This window comes from Oncorhynchus keta, unplaced genomic scaffold (genome assembly GCF_023373465.1).
Source record: "Oncorhynchus keta strain PuntledgeMale-10-30-2019 unplaced genomic scaffold, Oket_V2 Un_contig_3758_pilon_pilon, whole genome shotgun sequence".
NCBI classification, from domain to species: domain Eukaryota; kingdom Metazoa; phylum Chordata; class Actinopteri; order Salmoniformes; family Salmonidae; genus Oncorhynchus; species Oncorhynchus keta.
In genome coordinates, this window is record NW_026287413.1 from 184,541 (window position 1) to 200,045 (window position 15,505).

General features: G+C 52.2%; 1 protein-coding gene and 1 long non-coding RNA gene across 2 annotated transcripts in view; one reads left to right on the forward strand and one right to left on the reverse strand.

Moving 5' to 3' along the window:
• LOC127924170 (uncharacterized) overlaps positions 1–15,505 on the reverse strand; it is a 31,198-nt gene that overhangs the window by 3,495 nt on the left and 12,198 nt on the right. The window contains exon 2 of the mRNA XM_052508630.1: positions 11,164–11,319. The gene's annotated coding sequence lies outside the window, so the exon portion shown is untranslated. The remainder of the gene's footprint in view (positions 1–11,163; positions 11,320–15,505) is intronic.
• On the forward strand, positions 1,791–2,412 carry LOC127924171 (uncharacterized). The gene is made up of 3 exons (XR_008117043.1): positions 1,791–1,838; positions 1,869–1,952; positions 2,274–2,412. It is a non-coding gene; the product is annotated as an uncharacterized LOC127924171 (long non-coding RNA).

Sequence of the window (15,505 nt, forward strand, 5' to 3'; positions counted from 1 at the left end):
ATGAGAGGATGGGAGAGGGTGGCTGAGGGTCTCTTTATGAGGGGAGGGAGAGGGGTGGCTGATGATGGTCTCTTTATGAGGGGAGGGGAAGGGGTGGCTGATGGTCTCTTTATGAGGGGAGGGAGGGTAGGGGAGGGGTGGCTGATGGTCTCTTTATGAGGGGAGGGGAGAGGGTGGCTGATGGTCTCTTTAGGAGGGGGGAGGGGAGGGGAGGGGAGGGGAGGGGATGGGGAGGGGAGAGGGGATGGTCTCTTTATGAGGGGAGGGAGAGGGTGGCTGATGGTCTCTTTGAGGGAGAGGGAGGGGAGAGGGTGGCTGATGGTCTCTTTATGAGGGAGGGGAGGGAGAGGGTGGCTGAGGGTCTCTTTATGAGGGGAGGAGAGGAGAGGGTGGCTGATGGTCTCTTTATGAGGGGAGGGGAGAGGGTGGCTGAGGGTCTCTTTATGAGGGGAGAGGAGAGGGTGGCTGAGGGTCTCTTTATGAGGGGAGGGGAGGGGAGAGGGTGGCTGAGGGTCTCTTTATGAGGGGAGGGGAGAGGGTGGCTGATGGTCTCATTTTGAGGGGAGGGGAGAGGGTGGCTGATGGTCTCTTTATGAGGGGAGGGGAGAGGGTGGCTGAGGGTCTCTATGAGAGGAGGGGAGGAGAGGGTGGCTGATGGTCTCTTTATGAGAGGAGGGGAGGGGAGAGGGTGGCTGATGGTCTCTTTATGAGGGGAGGGGAGAGGGTGGCTGAGGGTCTCTTTATGAGGGGAGGGGAGGGGAGAGGGTGGCTGATGGTCTCTTTATGAGGGGAGGGGAGAGGGTGGCTGAGGGTTTCTTTATGAGGGGAGGGGAGGGAGAGGGTGGCTGATGGTCTCTTTATGAGGGGAGGGGAAAGGGTGGCTGATGGTCTCTTTATGAGGGGAGTGGAGAGGGTGGCTGAGGGTCTCTTTATGAGGAGAGGGGAGAGGGTGGCTGATGGTCTCTTTATGAGGGGAGGGGAGGGGAGAGGGTGGCTGATGGTCTCTTTATGAGAGGAGGGGAGAGGGTGGCTGATGGTCTCTTTGAGGGTAGAGGAGAGGGTGGCTGAGGGTCTCTTTATGAGGGGAGGGGAGGGGAGGGGAGAGGGTGGCTGATGATGGTCTCTTTATGAGGGGAGGGGAGGGGAGGGGAAAGGGTGGCTGATGGTCTCTTAATGAGGGGAGCGGAGAGGGTGGTGATGATGATGAGGGGATGAGGAGGGGGAGAGGGTGGGATCTGGTCTCTTTATGAGGGGGAGGGAGGGGAGGGGAAAGGGTAGCTGATGATGGTCTCTTTATGAGGGGAGAGGAGAGGGTGGCTGATGGTCTCTTTATGAGGGGAGGAGAGGGTGGCTGATGGTCTCTTTATGAGGGGAGATAAGAGGGTGGCTGATGGTCTCTTTATGTGGGGGGGAGAGGAGAGGAGAGGGTGGCTGATGGTCTCTTTATGAGAGGGAGGAGAGAGGGAAGGTGGCTGATGGTCTCTTTATGAGAGGAGGAGAGGAGAAGGTGGCTGATGGTCTCTTTATGAGAGGGGAGGAGAGGAGAAGGTGGCTGATGGTCTCTTTTGAGAGGAGGAGAGGAGAGGGTGGCTGATGGTCTCTTTATGAGAGGAGGAGAGGAGAAGGTGGCTGATGGTCTCTTTATGAGGGGAGGAGAGGGTGGCTGATGGTCTCTTTATGAGGGGAGAGGAGGAGAGAGAGGGTGGCTGATGGTCTCTTTATGAGGGGAGGGAGAGGGTGGCTGAGGGTCTCTTTATGAGGGGGAGAGGGTGGCTGATGGTCTCTTTATTAGGGGAGAGGAGAGGGTGGCTGATGGTCTCTTTATGAGGGGAGGAGAGGTGGCTGAAGGTCTCTTTCTGAGGAGGGAGAGGGTGGCTGATGGTCTCTTTATGAGGGGAGAGGAGAGGGTGGCTGATGGTCTCTTTATGAGGGGAGAGGAGAGGGTGGCTGAGGTCTCTTTCTGGGGGGAGGGAGAGGGTGGCTGATGGTCTCTTTATGAGGGGAGAGGAGAGGGTGGCTGAGGGTCTCTTTATGAGGGGAGAGGAGGGAGAGGGTGGCTGATGATGGTCTCTTTATGAGGGGGAGGGAGGGTGGCTGAGGGTCTCTTTATGAGGAGGAGAGGGTGGCTGATGGTGTCTTTATGAGGGGAGAGGAGAGGGTGGCTGATGGTCTCTTTATGAGGGGAGGGGAGAGGGTGGCTGATGGTCTCTTTATGAGGGGAGGGGAGGGTGGCTGATGGTCTCTTTATGAGGGGAGAGGAGAGGGTGGCTCAGGGGAGAGGAGAGGGTGGCTGATGGTCTCTATGAGGGGAGAGGAGAGGGTGGCTGAGGGTCTCTATGAGGGGAGAGGAGAGAGTGGCTGATGGTGTCTTTATGTGGGTAGAGGAGAGGGTGGCTGATGGTCTCTTTATGTGGGGGAGGAGAGGGTGGCTGAGGGTCTCTTTATGAGAGGAGGGGAGGGGAGAGGGTGGCTGATGGTCTCTTTTGAGAGGAGGGGAGAGGGTGGCTGAGGGTCTCTTTATGAGAGGAGGGGAGGGGAGAGGGTGGCTGATGGTCTCTTTATGAGAGGAGGGAGAGGGTGGCTGATGGTCTCTTTATGAGGGGAGGAGGAGAGGGTGGCTGGTCTCTTTATGAGAGGATGGGAGAGGGTGGCTGAGGGTCTCTTTATGAGGGGAGGAGAGGGTGGCTGATGAGGGTGGCTGATGGTCTCTTTATGAGGGGAGGAGGAGAGGGTGGCTGATGGTCTCTTTATGAGGGAGGGAGAGGGTGGCTGATGGTCTCTTTATGAGGGGAGGAGGAGTGGCTGAGGGGAGGGGAGAGGAGAGGGTGGCTGATGGTCTCTTTATGAGGGGAGTGGAGAGGGTGGCTGATGGTCTCTTTATGAGGGGAGGGGAGAGGGTGGCTGATGGTCTCTTTATGAGGGAGGGGAGGAGAGGGTGGCTGAGGGTCTCTTTATGAGGGGAGGAGAGGGTGGGGAGGGTGGCTGATGGTCTCTTTATGAGGGGAGGGAGAGGGTGGCTGAGGGTCTCTTTATGAGGGGAGAGGAGAGGGTGGCTGATGGTCTCTATTATGAGGGGAGGGGAGGGAGAGGGTGGCTGAGGGTCTCTTTATGAGGGAGGGGAGAGGGTGGCTGATGGTCTCTTTTTTGAGGGGAGGGGAGAGGGTGGCTGATGGTCTCTTTATGAGGAGGAGAGGGTGGCTGAGGGTCTCTGATGAGGAGGGGAGGAGAGGGTGGCTGATGGTCTCTTTATGAGAGAGGGGAGAGGAGAGGGTGGCTGATGGTCTCTTTATGAGGGGAGGAGGAGAGGGTGGCTGAGGGTCTCTTTATGAGGGGAGGGAGGAGAGGGTGGCTGATGGTCTCTTTATGAGGGGAGAGGAGAGGGTGGCTGAGGGTCTCTTTATGAGGGGAGGGAGGGGAGAGGGTGGCTGATGGTCTCTTTATGAGGGGAGGAGGAAGGAGGGTGGCTGATCGGAGAGGGTGGCTGATGGTCTCTTTATGAGGAGAGGGGAGGGGAGAGGGTGGCTGATGGTCTCTTTATGAGGGGAGGGGAGGAGAGGGTGGCTGATGGTCTCTATGAGGGGAGAGGAGAGGAGAGGGTGGCTGATGGTCTCTTTGAGGGTAGAGGAGAGGGTGGCTGAGGGTCTCTTTATGAGTGAGGGAGGGGAGAGGGTGGCTGATGATGGGGGGAGGGGAAAGGGTGGCTGATGGTCTTTAATGAGGGAGGAGAGGGTGGCTGATGATGGTCTCTTTATGAGGGGAGGGGAGGAGAGGGTGGCTGATGGTCTCTTTATGAGGGGAGGGTGGGAGGGAGAGGGTAGAGGGTGATGATGGTCTCTTTATGAGGGGAGAGGAGAGGGTGGCTGATGGTCTCTTTATGAGGGGAGGGGAGAGGGTGGCTGATGGTCTCTTTATGAGGGGAGAGGAGAGGGTGGCTGATGGTCTCTTTATGTAGGGGAGAGGAGAGGGTGGCTGATGGTCTCTTTATGAGGGGAGAGGAGAGGAGAGGGTGGCTGATGGTCTCTTTATGTGGGGAGAGGAGAGGGTGGCTGATGGTCTCTTTATGAGGGGGGGAGAGGAGAGGGTGGCTGATGGTCTCTTTATGAGGGGGAGAGGAGAGGGTGGCTGATGGTCTCTTTATGAGGGGAGAGGAGAGGGTGGCTGATGGTCTCTTTATGAGGGGAGAGGAGAGGGTGGCTGATGGTCTCTTTATGAGGGGAGGGGAGAGGGTGGCTGATGGTCTCTTTATGAGGGGGGGAGAGGGTGGCTGATGGTCTCTTTATGAGGGGAGAGGAGAGGGTGGCTGATGGTCTCTTTATGTGGGGAGAGGAGAGGGTGGCTGATGGTCTCTATGAGGGGAGAGGAGAGGGTGACTGAGGGTCTCTTTGGCTGATGGGGGAGAGGAGAGAGGGTGGCTGATGGTCTCTTTTGAGGGAGAGGAGAGGGTGGCTGATGGTCTCTTTATGAGGGGAGGGGAGGGTGGCTGATGGTCTCTTTATGAGAGGAGGGGATGGGGGAGAGGGTGGCTGATGGTCTCTTTATGAGGGGAGGGAGAGGGTGGCTGATGGTCTCTTTATGAGGGGAGGGAGAGGGTGGCTGATGGTCTCTTTATGAGAGGAGGGAGAGGGGTGGCTGAGGGTCTCTTTATGAGGGGAGGAGGGAGGAGAGGGTGGCTGATGGTCTCTTTATGAGAGGAGAGGGAGAGGGTGGCTGAGGGTCTCTTTATGAGGGGAGGAGAGGGTGGCTGATGATGGTCTCTTTATGAGGGGAGGGAGAAGGTGGCTGAGGTCTCTTTATGAGGAGGGGAGAGGGTGGCTGATGGTCTCTTTATGAGGAGGAGAGAGGGTGGCTGATGGTCTCTTTATGAGGGGAGGAGAGGGAGGGGAGAGGGGTGGCTGATGGGAGGGGAGGGGAGGGTGGCTGATGGTCTCTTTATGAGGGGGTGGGGAGGGTGGCTGAGGGTCTCTTTATGAGGAGGGGGAGGAGAGGGTGGCTGATGGTCTCTTTATGAGGAGGAAGGAGAGGGTGGCTGAGGGTCTCTTTATGGTGGCTGATGGTCTCTTTATGAGGGAGAGGAGAGGGTGGCTGATGGTCTCTTTATGAGGGGGGGAGGGTGGGGATGGTCTCTTTATGAGGAGAGAGGGTGGCTGAGGGTCTCTTTATGAGGGGAGGAGAGGAGAGGTGGCTGATGGTCTCTTTATGAGGGGAGGGGAGAGGGTGGCTGATGGGGGAGGGAGGAGAGGAGGAGAAGGGTGGCTGATGGTCTCTTTTGAGGGGAGGGGATGGAGGGGAGGAGAGGGTGGCTGATGGTCTCTTTATGATGGGGAGGAGAGGGTGGCTGATGGTCTCTTTATCAGGGTCTTTGAGGGGAGAGGAGAGGGTGGCTGATGGTCTCTTTATGAGAGGAGGGAGGGGAGAGGGTGGCTGATGGTCTCTTTATGAGGGAGAGGAGAGGGTGGCTGGGGAGGGGAGAGGGTGGCTGATGGTCTCTTTATGAGAGAGGAGGGGAGGGGAGAGGGTGGCTGATGGTCTCTTTATGAGGGGAGGAGGAGAGGGTGGCTGATGGTCTCTTTATGAGGGGAGAGGAGAGAGGGTGGCTGATGGTCTCTTTATGAGGGGAGGGAGAGGGTGGCTGATGGTCTCTTTATGAGGGAGGGAGAGAGTGGCTGGGAGGGGAGGAGAGGGTGGCTGATGGTCTCTTTATGAGTGAGGGGAGGGAGAGGGTGGCTGATGGTCTTTATGAGGGGAGGGAGGGTGGCTGATGGAGGGGAGAGGAGAGGGTGGCTGATGGTCTCTTTATGAGGGGAGGGGAGAGGGTGGCTGATGGTCTCTTTATGAGGGGGGGGGAGGAGAGGGTGGCTGATGGTCTCTTTATGAGGGGAGGGGAGAGGAGAGGGTGGCTGATGGTCTCTTTATGAGGGGAGGGGAGAGGGTGGCTGATGGTCTCTTTATGAGGGGAGGAGGGGAGAGGGGTGGCTGATGGTCTCTTTATGAGGGGAGGGAGGGTGGCTGATGGTCTCTTTATGAGGGGAGAGGGTGGCTGATGGTCTCTTTATGAGGGGAGAGGAGAGGGTGGCTGATGGTCTCTTTATGGGGAGGAGAGGGGGGATGGTCTCTGGGGATGAGGGTGGCTGATGGTCTCTTTATGAGGGGAGGGAGAGGAGGGTGGCTGATGGTCTCTTATGAGAGGGAGGAGAGGGTGGCTGATGGTCTCTTCATGAGGGGAGGAGAGGGTGGCTGATGGTCTCTTTATGGGGAGGGGGAGAGGGTGGCTGATGGTCTCTTTATGGGGAGGGAGAGGGTGGGATGGGAGGAGGAAGGGTGGCTGATGGTCTCTTTATGAGGGGAGGAGAGGGTGGCTGATGGTCTCTTTATGAGGGGAGGGGAGAGGGTGGCTGATGGTCTCTTTATGAGGGGGGGGGAGGGTGGCTGATGGTCTCTTAATGAGGGGAGGGGAGAGGGAGGCTGATGATGGTCTCTTTATGAGGGAGAGGGTGGCTGATGGTCTCTTTATGTGGGGAGAGGAGAGGGTGGCTGATGGTCTCTTTATGTGGGGAGGGAGAAGGGTGGCTGATGGAGGGGAGGGGAGAGGAGAAGGGTGGCTGATGGTCTCTGAGGGGAGGAGGGAGAGGGGATGGTCTCTTTCGAGGGGAGAGGAGAGGGTGGCTGATGGTCTCTTTATGGGAGAGGGTGGGAGGATGAGGAGAGGGTGGCTGGAGAGGGGAGGAGAGGGAAGGGAGGTGGCTGATGGTCTCTTTATGAGAGGGGAGGAGAGGAGAAGGTGGCTGATGGTCTCTTTATGAGAGGGGAGAGGAGAAGGTGGCTGATGGTCTCTTTATGAGGGGAGAGGAGAGAGGGTGGCTGATGGTCTCTTTATGAGGGGAGAGGAGAGGGTGGCTGATGGTCTCTTTATGAGGGGGAGAGGAGAGGAGAGGGTGGCTGATGGTCTCTTTATGATGAGGGAGAGGAGAGGGTGGCTGGGATGAGGAGAGGGTGTCTGATGGTCTCATCGGAGGGGAGGGGAGGAGAGGAGAGGAGGGTGGCTGATATGAGGGGAGAGGAGGGTGTCTGATGGTCTCATCGGAGAGGAGAGGACTATGAGGGGAGAGGAGAGGAGAGGGTCGGAGGAGAGGAGAGGGTGTCTGGAACTAAGAGAATGTTGCTCAGTAGTCATTCTCATATTCCTGTTCCTGTCCTTGAGTTAGAACCAGAACAGAGGAGACAGACAGAGACACAGAGAAACACCTTACGTCAGTACAGATACCAGACCACGTAACACCAACATGCTACCACTAGTGGTTGTGCTCGTCAGTATCTCTGACTCAGACTGCTGTGTTATGGCAGCTGCTCATCAGAGCTCTGAAAGCAGACAGGCACAACATAGTGCTGTCATCTTTATTTCTCTTTCTTAATGTAAGAAAATGTCATAAAGATGTAGAACAGTGAAATGAGAGTCACACAGGATACTTGGTTGTACATCCAGTATACTTACAGTGTAGTAACTCAGACATGCACACGTTGTGGGGAAGTATTTTAGGTCAAAGTGCACCACACATCGCTGTGAGAGGCACTCTCATCTTAAAGTGATTCAACCACATTTTAACCACATCTGTGGGAATGAACCAATTGTTCAATGTCAAATAATACCCTGCCTGAATTCAATCAAAACAGCTATAGCATAATGGTCTTAGTGTTAATACCCTTTTAGGTTAGCATTGACGTAATAACCAGGCAAAAGAAAGCAGGCCCACTGAGGGGGTTCTCAAGTGGTCTAAGGCCCTGCATCTCAGTGCAAGAGGCGTCACGACAGTCCCTGGTTCGAATCCAGGCTGTATCACATCTGTGTGTGATTTAGGAGTCCCATAGGGCGGGTTTGGCAAGGGGGTTGGTCCGTCATTATAAATAAGAATTTGTTCTTAACTGACTTGCCTAGTTAAATAAAATAAACGAAGGACACGGTCACTCATATTAAACATTCATAGTGTGTATAAAACGCGTCACGAGAACCTTTCGGCATAACATTTCGATAGCTCTAAAATACTTTACGAAATTTATAGGGACAATTACAATGTCAATCTCTGTACAATTTACCAGTCGCCAGTTAGTCAGTCACTGAGGAAAATATTTGATCTTTTACTGGTTGTAAAGTCAGGGGCGGAGCCAGTTAGTCAGTCACTGAGGAAAATACTTTAACTTTTACTGGTTGTAAAGTCAGGGGCGGAGCCATTTAGTCAGTCACTGAGGAAAATACTTTAACTTTTACTGGTTGTAAAGTCAGGGGCGGAGCCAGTTAGTCAGTCACTGAGGAAAATACTTAACTTTTACTGGTTGTAAAGTCAGGGGCGGAGCCAGTTAGTCAGTCACTGAGGAAAATACTTTAACTTTTACTGGTTGTAAAGTCAGGGGCGGAGCCAGTTAGTCAGTCACTGGGGAAAATACTTTATCTTTTACTGGTTGTAAAGTCAGGGGCGGAGCCAGTTAGTCAGTCACTGAGGAAAATACTTTAACTTTTACTGGTTGTAAAGTCAGGGGCGGAGCCAGTTAGTCAGTCACTGAGGAAAATACTTTATCTTTTACTGGTTGTAAAGTCAGGGGCGGAGCCAGTTAGTCAGTCACTGAGGAAAATACTTTTTTTTATCTTTTACTGGTTGTAAAGTCAGGGGCGGAGCCATTTAGTCAGTCACTGAGGAAAATACTTTAACTTTTACTGGTTGTAAAGTCAGGGGCGGAGCCAGTTAGTCAGTCACTGAGGAAAATACTTTATCTTTTACTGGTTGTAAAGTCAGGGGGGAGCCAGTTAGTCAGTCACTGAGGAAAATACTTTAACTTTTAGTCAGGGGCGGAGCCAGTTAGTCAGTCACTGAGGAAAATACTTTATCTTTTTACTGGTTGTAAAGTCAGGGGCGGAGCCAGTTAGTCAGTCACTGAGGAAAATACTTTATCTTTTACTGGTTGTAAAGTCAGGGGCGGAGCCAGTTAGTCAGTCACTGAGGAAAATACTTTATCTTTTACTGGTTGTAAAGTCAGGGGCGGAGCCAGTTCAGTCACTGAGGAAAATACTTTCTTTTACTGGTTGTAAAGTCAGGGGCGGAGCCAAGTCAGTCACTGAGGAAAATACTTGAACTTTTACTGGTTGTAAAGTCAGGGGCGGAGCCAGTTAGTCAGTCACTGAGGAAAATACTTTAACTTTTACTGGTTGTAAAGTCAGGGGCGGAGCCAGTTAGTCAGTCACTGAGGAAAATACTTTATCTTTTACTGGTTGTAAAGTCAGGGGCGGACAGTTAGTCAGTCACTGAGGAAAATACTTTATCTTTTACTGGTTGTAAAGTCAGGGGCGGAGCCAGTTAGTCAGTCACTGAGGAAAATACTTTATCTTTTACTGGTTGTAAAGTCAGGGGCGGAGCCAGTTAGTCAGTCACTGAAAATACTTTATCTTTTACTGGTTGTAAAGTCAGGGGCGGAGCCAGTTAGTCAGTCACTGAGGTAAAATACTTTAACTTTTACTGGTAACTTTTGTAAAGTCAGGGGCGGAGCCAGTTAGTCAGTCACTGAGGGAACTTTTAAAAGTCAGGGGCGGAGCCAGTTAGTTCAGTCACTGAGGAAAATACTTTAACTTTTACTGGTTGTAAAGTCAGGGGCGGAGCCAGTTAGTCAGCCAGTTAGTCAGAATCACTGAGGAAAATACTTTAACTTTTACTGGTTGTAAAGTCAGGGGCGGAGCCAGTTAGTCAGTCACTGAGGAAAATACTTTATCTTTTACTGGTTGTAAAGTCAGGGCGGAGCCAGTTAGTCAGTCACTGAGGAAAATACTTTAACTTTTACTGGTTGTAAAGTCAGGGGCGGAGCCAGTTAGTCAGTCACTGAGGAAAATACTTTATCTTTTACTGGTTGTAAAGTCAGGGGCGGAGCCAGTTAGTCAGTCACTGAGGAAAATACTTTCAGTCAGGGGCAGCCAGTTAGTCAGTCACTGAGGAAAATACTTTATCTTTTACTGGTTGTAAAGTCAGGGGCGGAGCCAGTTAGTCAGTCACTGAGGAAAATACTTTAACTTTTACTGGTTGTAAAGTCAGGGGCGGAGCCAGTTAGTCAGTCACTGAGGAAAATACTTTATCTTTTACTGGTTGTAAAGTCAGGGGCGGAGCCAGTTAGTCAGTCACTGAGGAAAATACTTAACTTTTACTGGTTGTAAAGTCAGGGGCGGAGCCAGTTAGTCAGTCACTGAGGAAAATACTTAACTTTTACTGGTTGTAAAGTCAGGGGCGGAGCCAGTCACTGAGGAAAATACTTAACTTTTACTGGTTGTAAAGTCAGGGGCGGAGCCAGTTAGTCAGTCACTGAGGAAAATACTTAACTTTTACTGGTTGTAAAGTCAGGGGCGGAGCCAGACACTGGGGTTGTTTTATGTCCTGAAATGATCTGTAATAAACATCGTCAAGCCTCTTTCATTTCATCTAATGAAAATAACACTAACTAACCACTGGGTCCCTTCAAAATACTGGGTCAAGACATCAGCTGACTGGAAGGACAGGACTCTCCTACAACGGACCATGAAGAGAAGGCTTTAGATCTGACACACACAGCACTTACTGTTACTCTCTCTTTCTACGTTTCTGTTTTGATTGAATTCAGGAATAATATACATTGAGAGTACAAAACATTAAGAACAGCTGCTCTTTCCATGACATGCTGACCATGTGAATCCAGGTGAAAGATATGATCCCTTATTGATGCCACTTTGTTTAATCCACTTCAATCAGTGTAGATGAAGGGGAGGAGACGGGTTAAAGAAGGATTTTTAAGCCTTGAGGCAATTGAGACGTTTTGTATATGTGTCTTATTCAAAGGGTGAATGGGAAAGACATTTAAGTACATTTGAACGGGGTAACTTGACACAACTGTGGGAAACAATGGAGTTAACATGGGCCAGCATCCCTGTGGAACGCTTTCGACACCTTGTAGAGTCCATGCCCTGACGAATTGAGGCTGTTCTGAGGGCAACATCAATATTAGGAAGGTGTTCTTAATGTTTTGTACACTCAGTGCATAACCGCACACAGTATCCATCAGATTTACTGTGGTATAAAACCCAGTTCCTCCTAGTAATCTCAGTCCTACAGTATCCAGAACTTATAGACAGGGATATCTATGTGTTCTGATGGCGGTTACCTCCAACGTTGTAGCCCAAACAGGAGTTCTGGTCGCAGTAGCCAGCAGCACCAGCAGGGCCCGTGGATCCAGGGGTGCCTGGTCGCCCTGGGGTACCCTGGTTGCCTGGTCTACCGGCGGGGCCTTGGCTGCCTGTACGCCCCTCTCCTAGAAGACCTGTGGAGGCAAGATACACAGTAACAGGACCTACAAGGGGACTAATTACACACCAAACACCAGTCTGTTGCTACGGCCGACCATGTTGTAAACTGGAGAGATAAAATCATGAAAACTATGTTTCATGAATCGTCCCCCTTGTTACTTCTGCAATGACGAAGTCTGATGTAAAATAGTCTGTGTTGTTGAGTGGCCAGACTGCAGGCAGTGTATATGTATATATATGTATATGTGTGTGTGGGTTCCCTCAGAATAATGACCTGAACCCTGATCAGACAGTTATTATCCTACTTCTGTTGAAGTTTCAACTACAGAAGCCTGTCCTTCAGCCCAGTTCAGTTTGACTACAGCAGTCCAGTCCCAGTCCAGTTTGACTACAGCAGTCCAGTCCCAGTCCAGTTTGACTACAGCAGTCCAGTCCCAGTCCAGTTTGACTACAGCAGTCCAGTCCCAGTCCAGTTTGACTACAGCAGTCCAGTCCCAGTCCAGTTTGACTACAGCAGTCCAGTCCCAGTTCAGTTTGACTACAGCAGTCCAGTCCCAGTCCAGTTTGACTACAGCAGTCCAGTCCCAGTCCAGTTTGACTACAGCAGTCCAGTCCCAGTCCAGTTTGACTACAGCAGTCCAGTCCCAGTCCAGTTTGACTACAGCAGTCCAGTCCCAGTCCAGTTTGACTACAGCAGTCCAGTCCCAGTTCAGTTTGACTACAGCAGTCCAGTCCCAGTCAGTTTGACTACAGCAGTCCAGTCCCAGTTCAGTTTGACTACAGCAGTCCAGTCCCAGTCCAGTTTGACTACAGCAGTCCAGTCCCAGTCCAGTTTGACTACAGCAGTCCAGTCCCAGTTCAGTTTGACTACAGCAGTCCAGTCCCAGTTCAGTTTGACTACAGCAGTCCAGTCCCAGTCCAGTTTGACTACAGCAGTCCAGTCCCAGTCCAGTTTGACTACAGCAGTCCAGTCCCAGTCCAGTTTCACTACAGAAGCCCAGTCCCAGTCTAGTTTGACTACAGAAGCCCAGCCCCAGTCCAGTTTGACTACAGCAGTCCAGTCCCAGTTCAGTTTGACTACAGCAGTCCAGTCCCAGTTCAGTTTGACTACAGCAGTCCAGTCCCAGTCCAGTTTGACTACAGCAGTCCAGTCCAGTTTGACTACAGCAGTCCAGTTTGACTACAGCAGTCCAGTTTGACTACAGCAGTCCAGTCCAGTTTGACTACAGCAGTCCAGTCCCAGTCCAGTTTGACTACAGCAGTCCAGTCCAGTTTGACTACAGCAGTCCAGTTTGACTACAGCAGTCCAGTCCCAGTCCAGTTTGACTACAGCAGTCCAGTCCCAGTCCAGTTTGACTACAGCAGTCCAGTCCCAGTCTAGTTTGACTACAGCAGTCCAGTCCCAGTTCAGTTTGACTACAGCAGTCCAGTCCCAGTCCAGTTTGACTACAGCAGTCCAGTCCCAGTCCAGTTTGACTACAGCAGTCCAGTCCCAGTCCAGTTTGACTACAGCAGTCCAGTCCCAGTCTAGTTTGACTACAGCAGTCCAGTCCCAGTTCAGTTTGACTACAGCAGTCCAGTCCCAGTTAGTTTGACTACAGCAGTCCAGTCCCAGTCTAGTTTGACTACAGCAGTCCAGTCCCAGTCCAGTTTGACTACAGCAGTCCAGTCCCAGTCCAGTTGACTACAGCAGTCCAGTCCCAGTCTAGTTTGACTACAGCAGTCCAGTCCCAGTCTAGTTTGACTACAGCAGCCCAGTTTGACTACAGCAGTCCAGTCCCAGTCCAGTTTCACTACAGAAGCCCAGTCCCAGTCCAGTTTCACTACAGCAGCCCAGTCCCAGTCTAGTTTGACTACAGCAGTCCAGTCCCAGTCAGTTTGACTACAGCAGTCCAGTCCCAGTCTAGTTTGACTACAGCAGTCCAGTCCCAGTCTAGTTTGACTACACAGTCCAGTCCCAGTCTAGTTTGACTACAGCAGCCCAGTTTGACTACAGCAGTCCAGTCCCAGTCAGTTTGACTACAGCAGTCCAGTCCCAGTCCAGTTTGACTACAGCAGTCCAGTCCCAGTCTAGTTTGACTACAGCAGTCCAGTCCCAGTCTAGTTTGACTACAGCAGTCCAGTCCCAGTCTAGTTTGACTACAGCAGTCCAGTCCCAGTCCAGTTTGACTACAGCAGTCCAGTCCCAGTCCAGTTTGACTACAGCAGTCCAGTCCCAGTCCAGTTTGACTACAGCAGTCCAGTCCCAGTCCAGTTTGACTACAGCAGTCCAGTCCCAGTCCAGTTTGACTACAGCAGTCCAGTCCCAGTCTAGTTTGACTACAGCAGTCCAGTCCCAGTTCAGTTTGACTACAGCAGTCCAGTCCCAGTCCAGTTTGACTACAGCAGTCCAGTCCCAGTCCAGTTTCACTACAGAAGCCCAGTCCCAGTCTAGTTTCACTACAGCAGCCCAGTCCCAGTCTAGTTTCACTACAGAAGCCCAGCCCCAGTCTAGTTTGACTACAGCAGTCCAGTCCCAGTTCAGTTTGACTACAGCAGCCCAGTCCCAGTCCAGTTTGACTACAGAAGCCCAGTCCCAGTCTAGTTTGACTACAGTCCAGTCCCAGTCCAGTTTGACTACAGCAGCCCAGTCCCAGTCCAGTTTGACTACAGCAGTCCAGTCCCAGTCCAGTTTGACTACAGCAGTCCAGTCTAGTTTGACTACAGCAGTCCAGTCCCAGTTCAGTTTGACTACAGCAGTCCAGTCCCAGTCCAGTTTGACTACAGCAGTCCAGTCCCAGTCTAGTTTGACTACAGCAGTCCAGTCCCAGTCCAGTTTGACTACAGCAGTCCAGTCCCAGTCCAGTTTGACTACAGCAGTCCAGTCCCAGTCTAGTTTGACTACAGCAGTCCAGTCCCAGTCTAGTTTGACTACAGCAGTCCAGTCCCAGTCTAGTTTGACTACAGCAGTCCAGTCCCAGTTCAGTTTGACTACCCAGTCCCAGTCCAGTTTGACTACAGCAGTCCAGTCCCAGTCAGTTTGACTACAGCAGTCCAGTCCCAGTCTCCAGTTTCACTACAGCAGTCCAGTCCCAGTCAGTTTGACTAGCCCAGTCCCAGTCCAGTTTGACTACAGCAGTCCAGTCCCAGTCAGTTTGACTACAGCAGTCCAGTCCCAGTCAGTTTGACTACAGCAGTCCAGTCCCAGTCCAGTTTGACTACAGCAGTCCAGTCCCAGTCAGTTTGACTACAGCAGTCCAGTTTGACTACAGCAGTCCAGTTTGACTACAGTCCAGTCCAGTTTGACTACAGCAGTCCAGTCCAGTATGACTACAGCAGTCCAGTCCAGTTTGACTACAGCAGTCCAGTTTGACCAGTCCAGTTTAACTACAGCAGTCCAGTCCCAGTCCAGTTTGACTACAGCAGTCCAGTCCCAGTCCAGTTTGACTACAGCAGTCCAGTCCCAGTCTAGTTTGACTACAGCAGTCCAGTCCCAGTCCAGTTTGACTACAGCAGTCCAGTCCCAGTCTAGTTTGACTACAGCAGTCCAGTCCCAGTCGAGTTTGACTACAGCAGTCCAGTCCCAGTCAGTTTGACTACAGCAGTCCAGTCCCAGTCTAGTTTGACTACAGCAGTCCAGTCCCAGTCCAGTTTGACTACAGCAGTCCAGTCCCAGTAGTTTGACTACAGCAGTCCAGTCCCAGTCTAGTTTGACTACAGCAGTCCAGTCCCAGTCCAGTTTGACTACAGCAGTCCAGTCCCAGTCCAGTTTGACTACAGCAGTCCAGTCCCAGTCTAGTTTGACTACAGCAGTCCAGTCCCAGTCTAGTTTGACTACAGTCCAGTCCCAGTTTGACTACAGCAGTCCAGTCCCAGTCCAGTTTGACTACAGCAGTCCAGTTTAGTTGACTACAGCAGTCCAGTCCCAGTCTAGTTTGACTACAGCAGTCCAGTCCCAGTCCAGTTTGACTACAGCAGTCCAGTCCCAGTCCAGTTTGACTACAGCAGTCCAGTCCCAGTCAGTTTGACTACAGCAGTCCAGTCCCCCAGTTTGACTCAGCCCAGTTTGACTACAGCAGTCCAGTCCCAGTCCAGTTTGACTACAGCAGTCCAGTCCCAGTCCAGTTTGACTACAGCAGTCCAGTCCCAGTCAGTTTGACTACAGCAGTCCAGTCCCAGTCCAGTTTCACCACAGAAGCCCAGTCCCAGTCTAGTTTCACT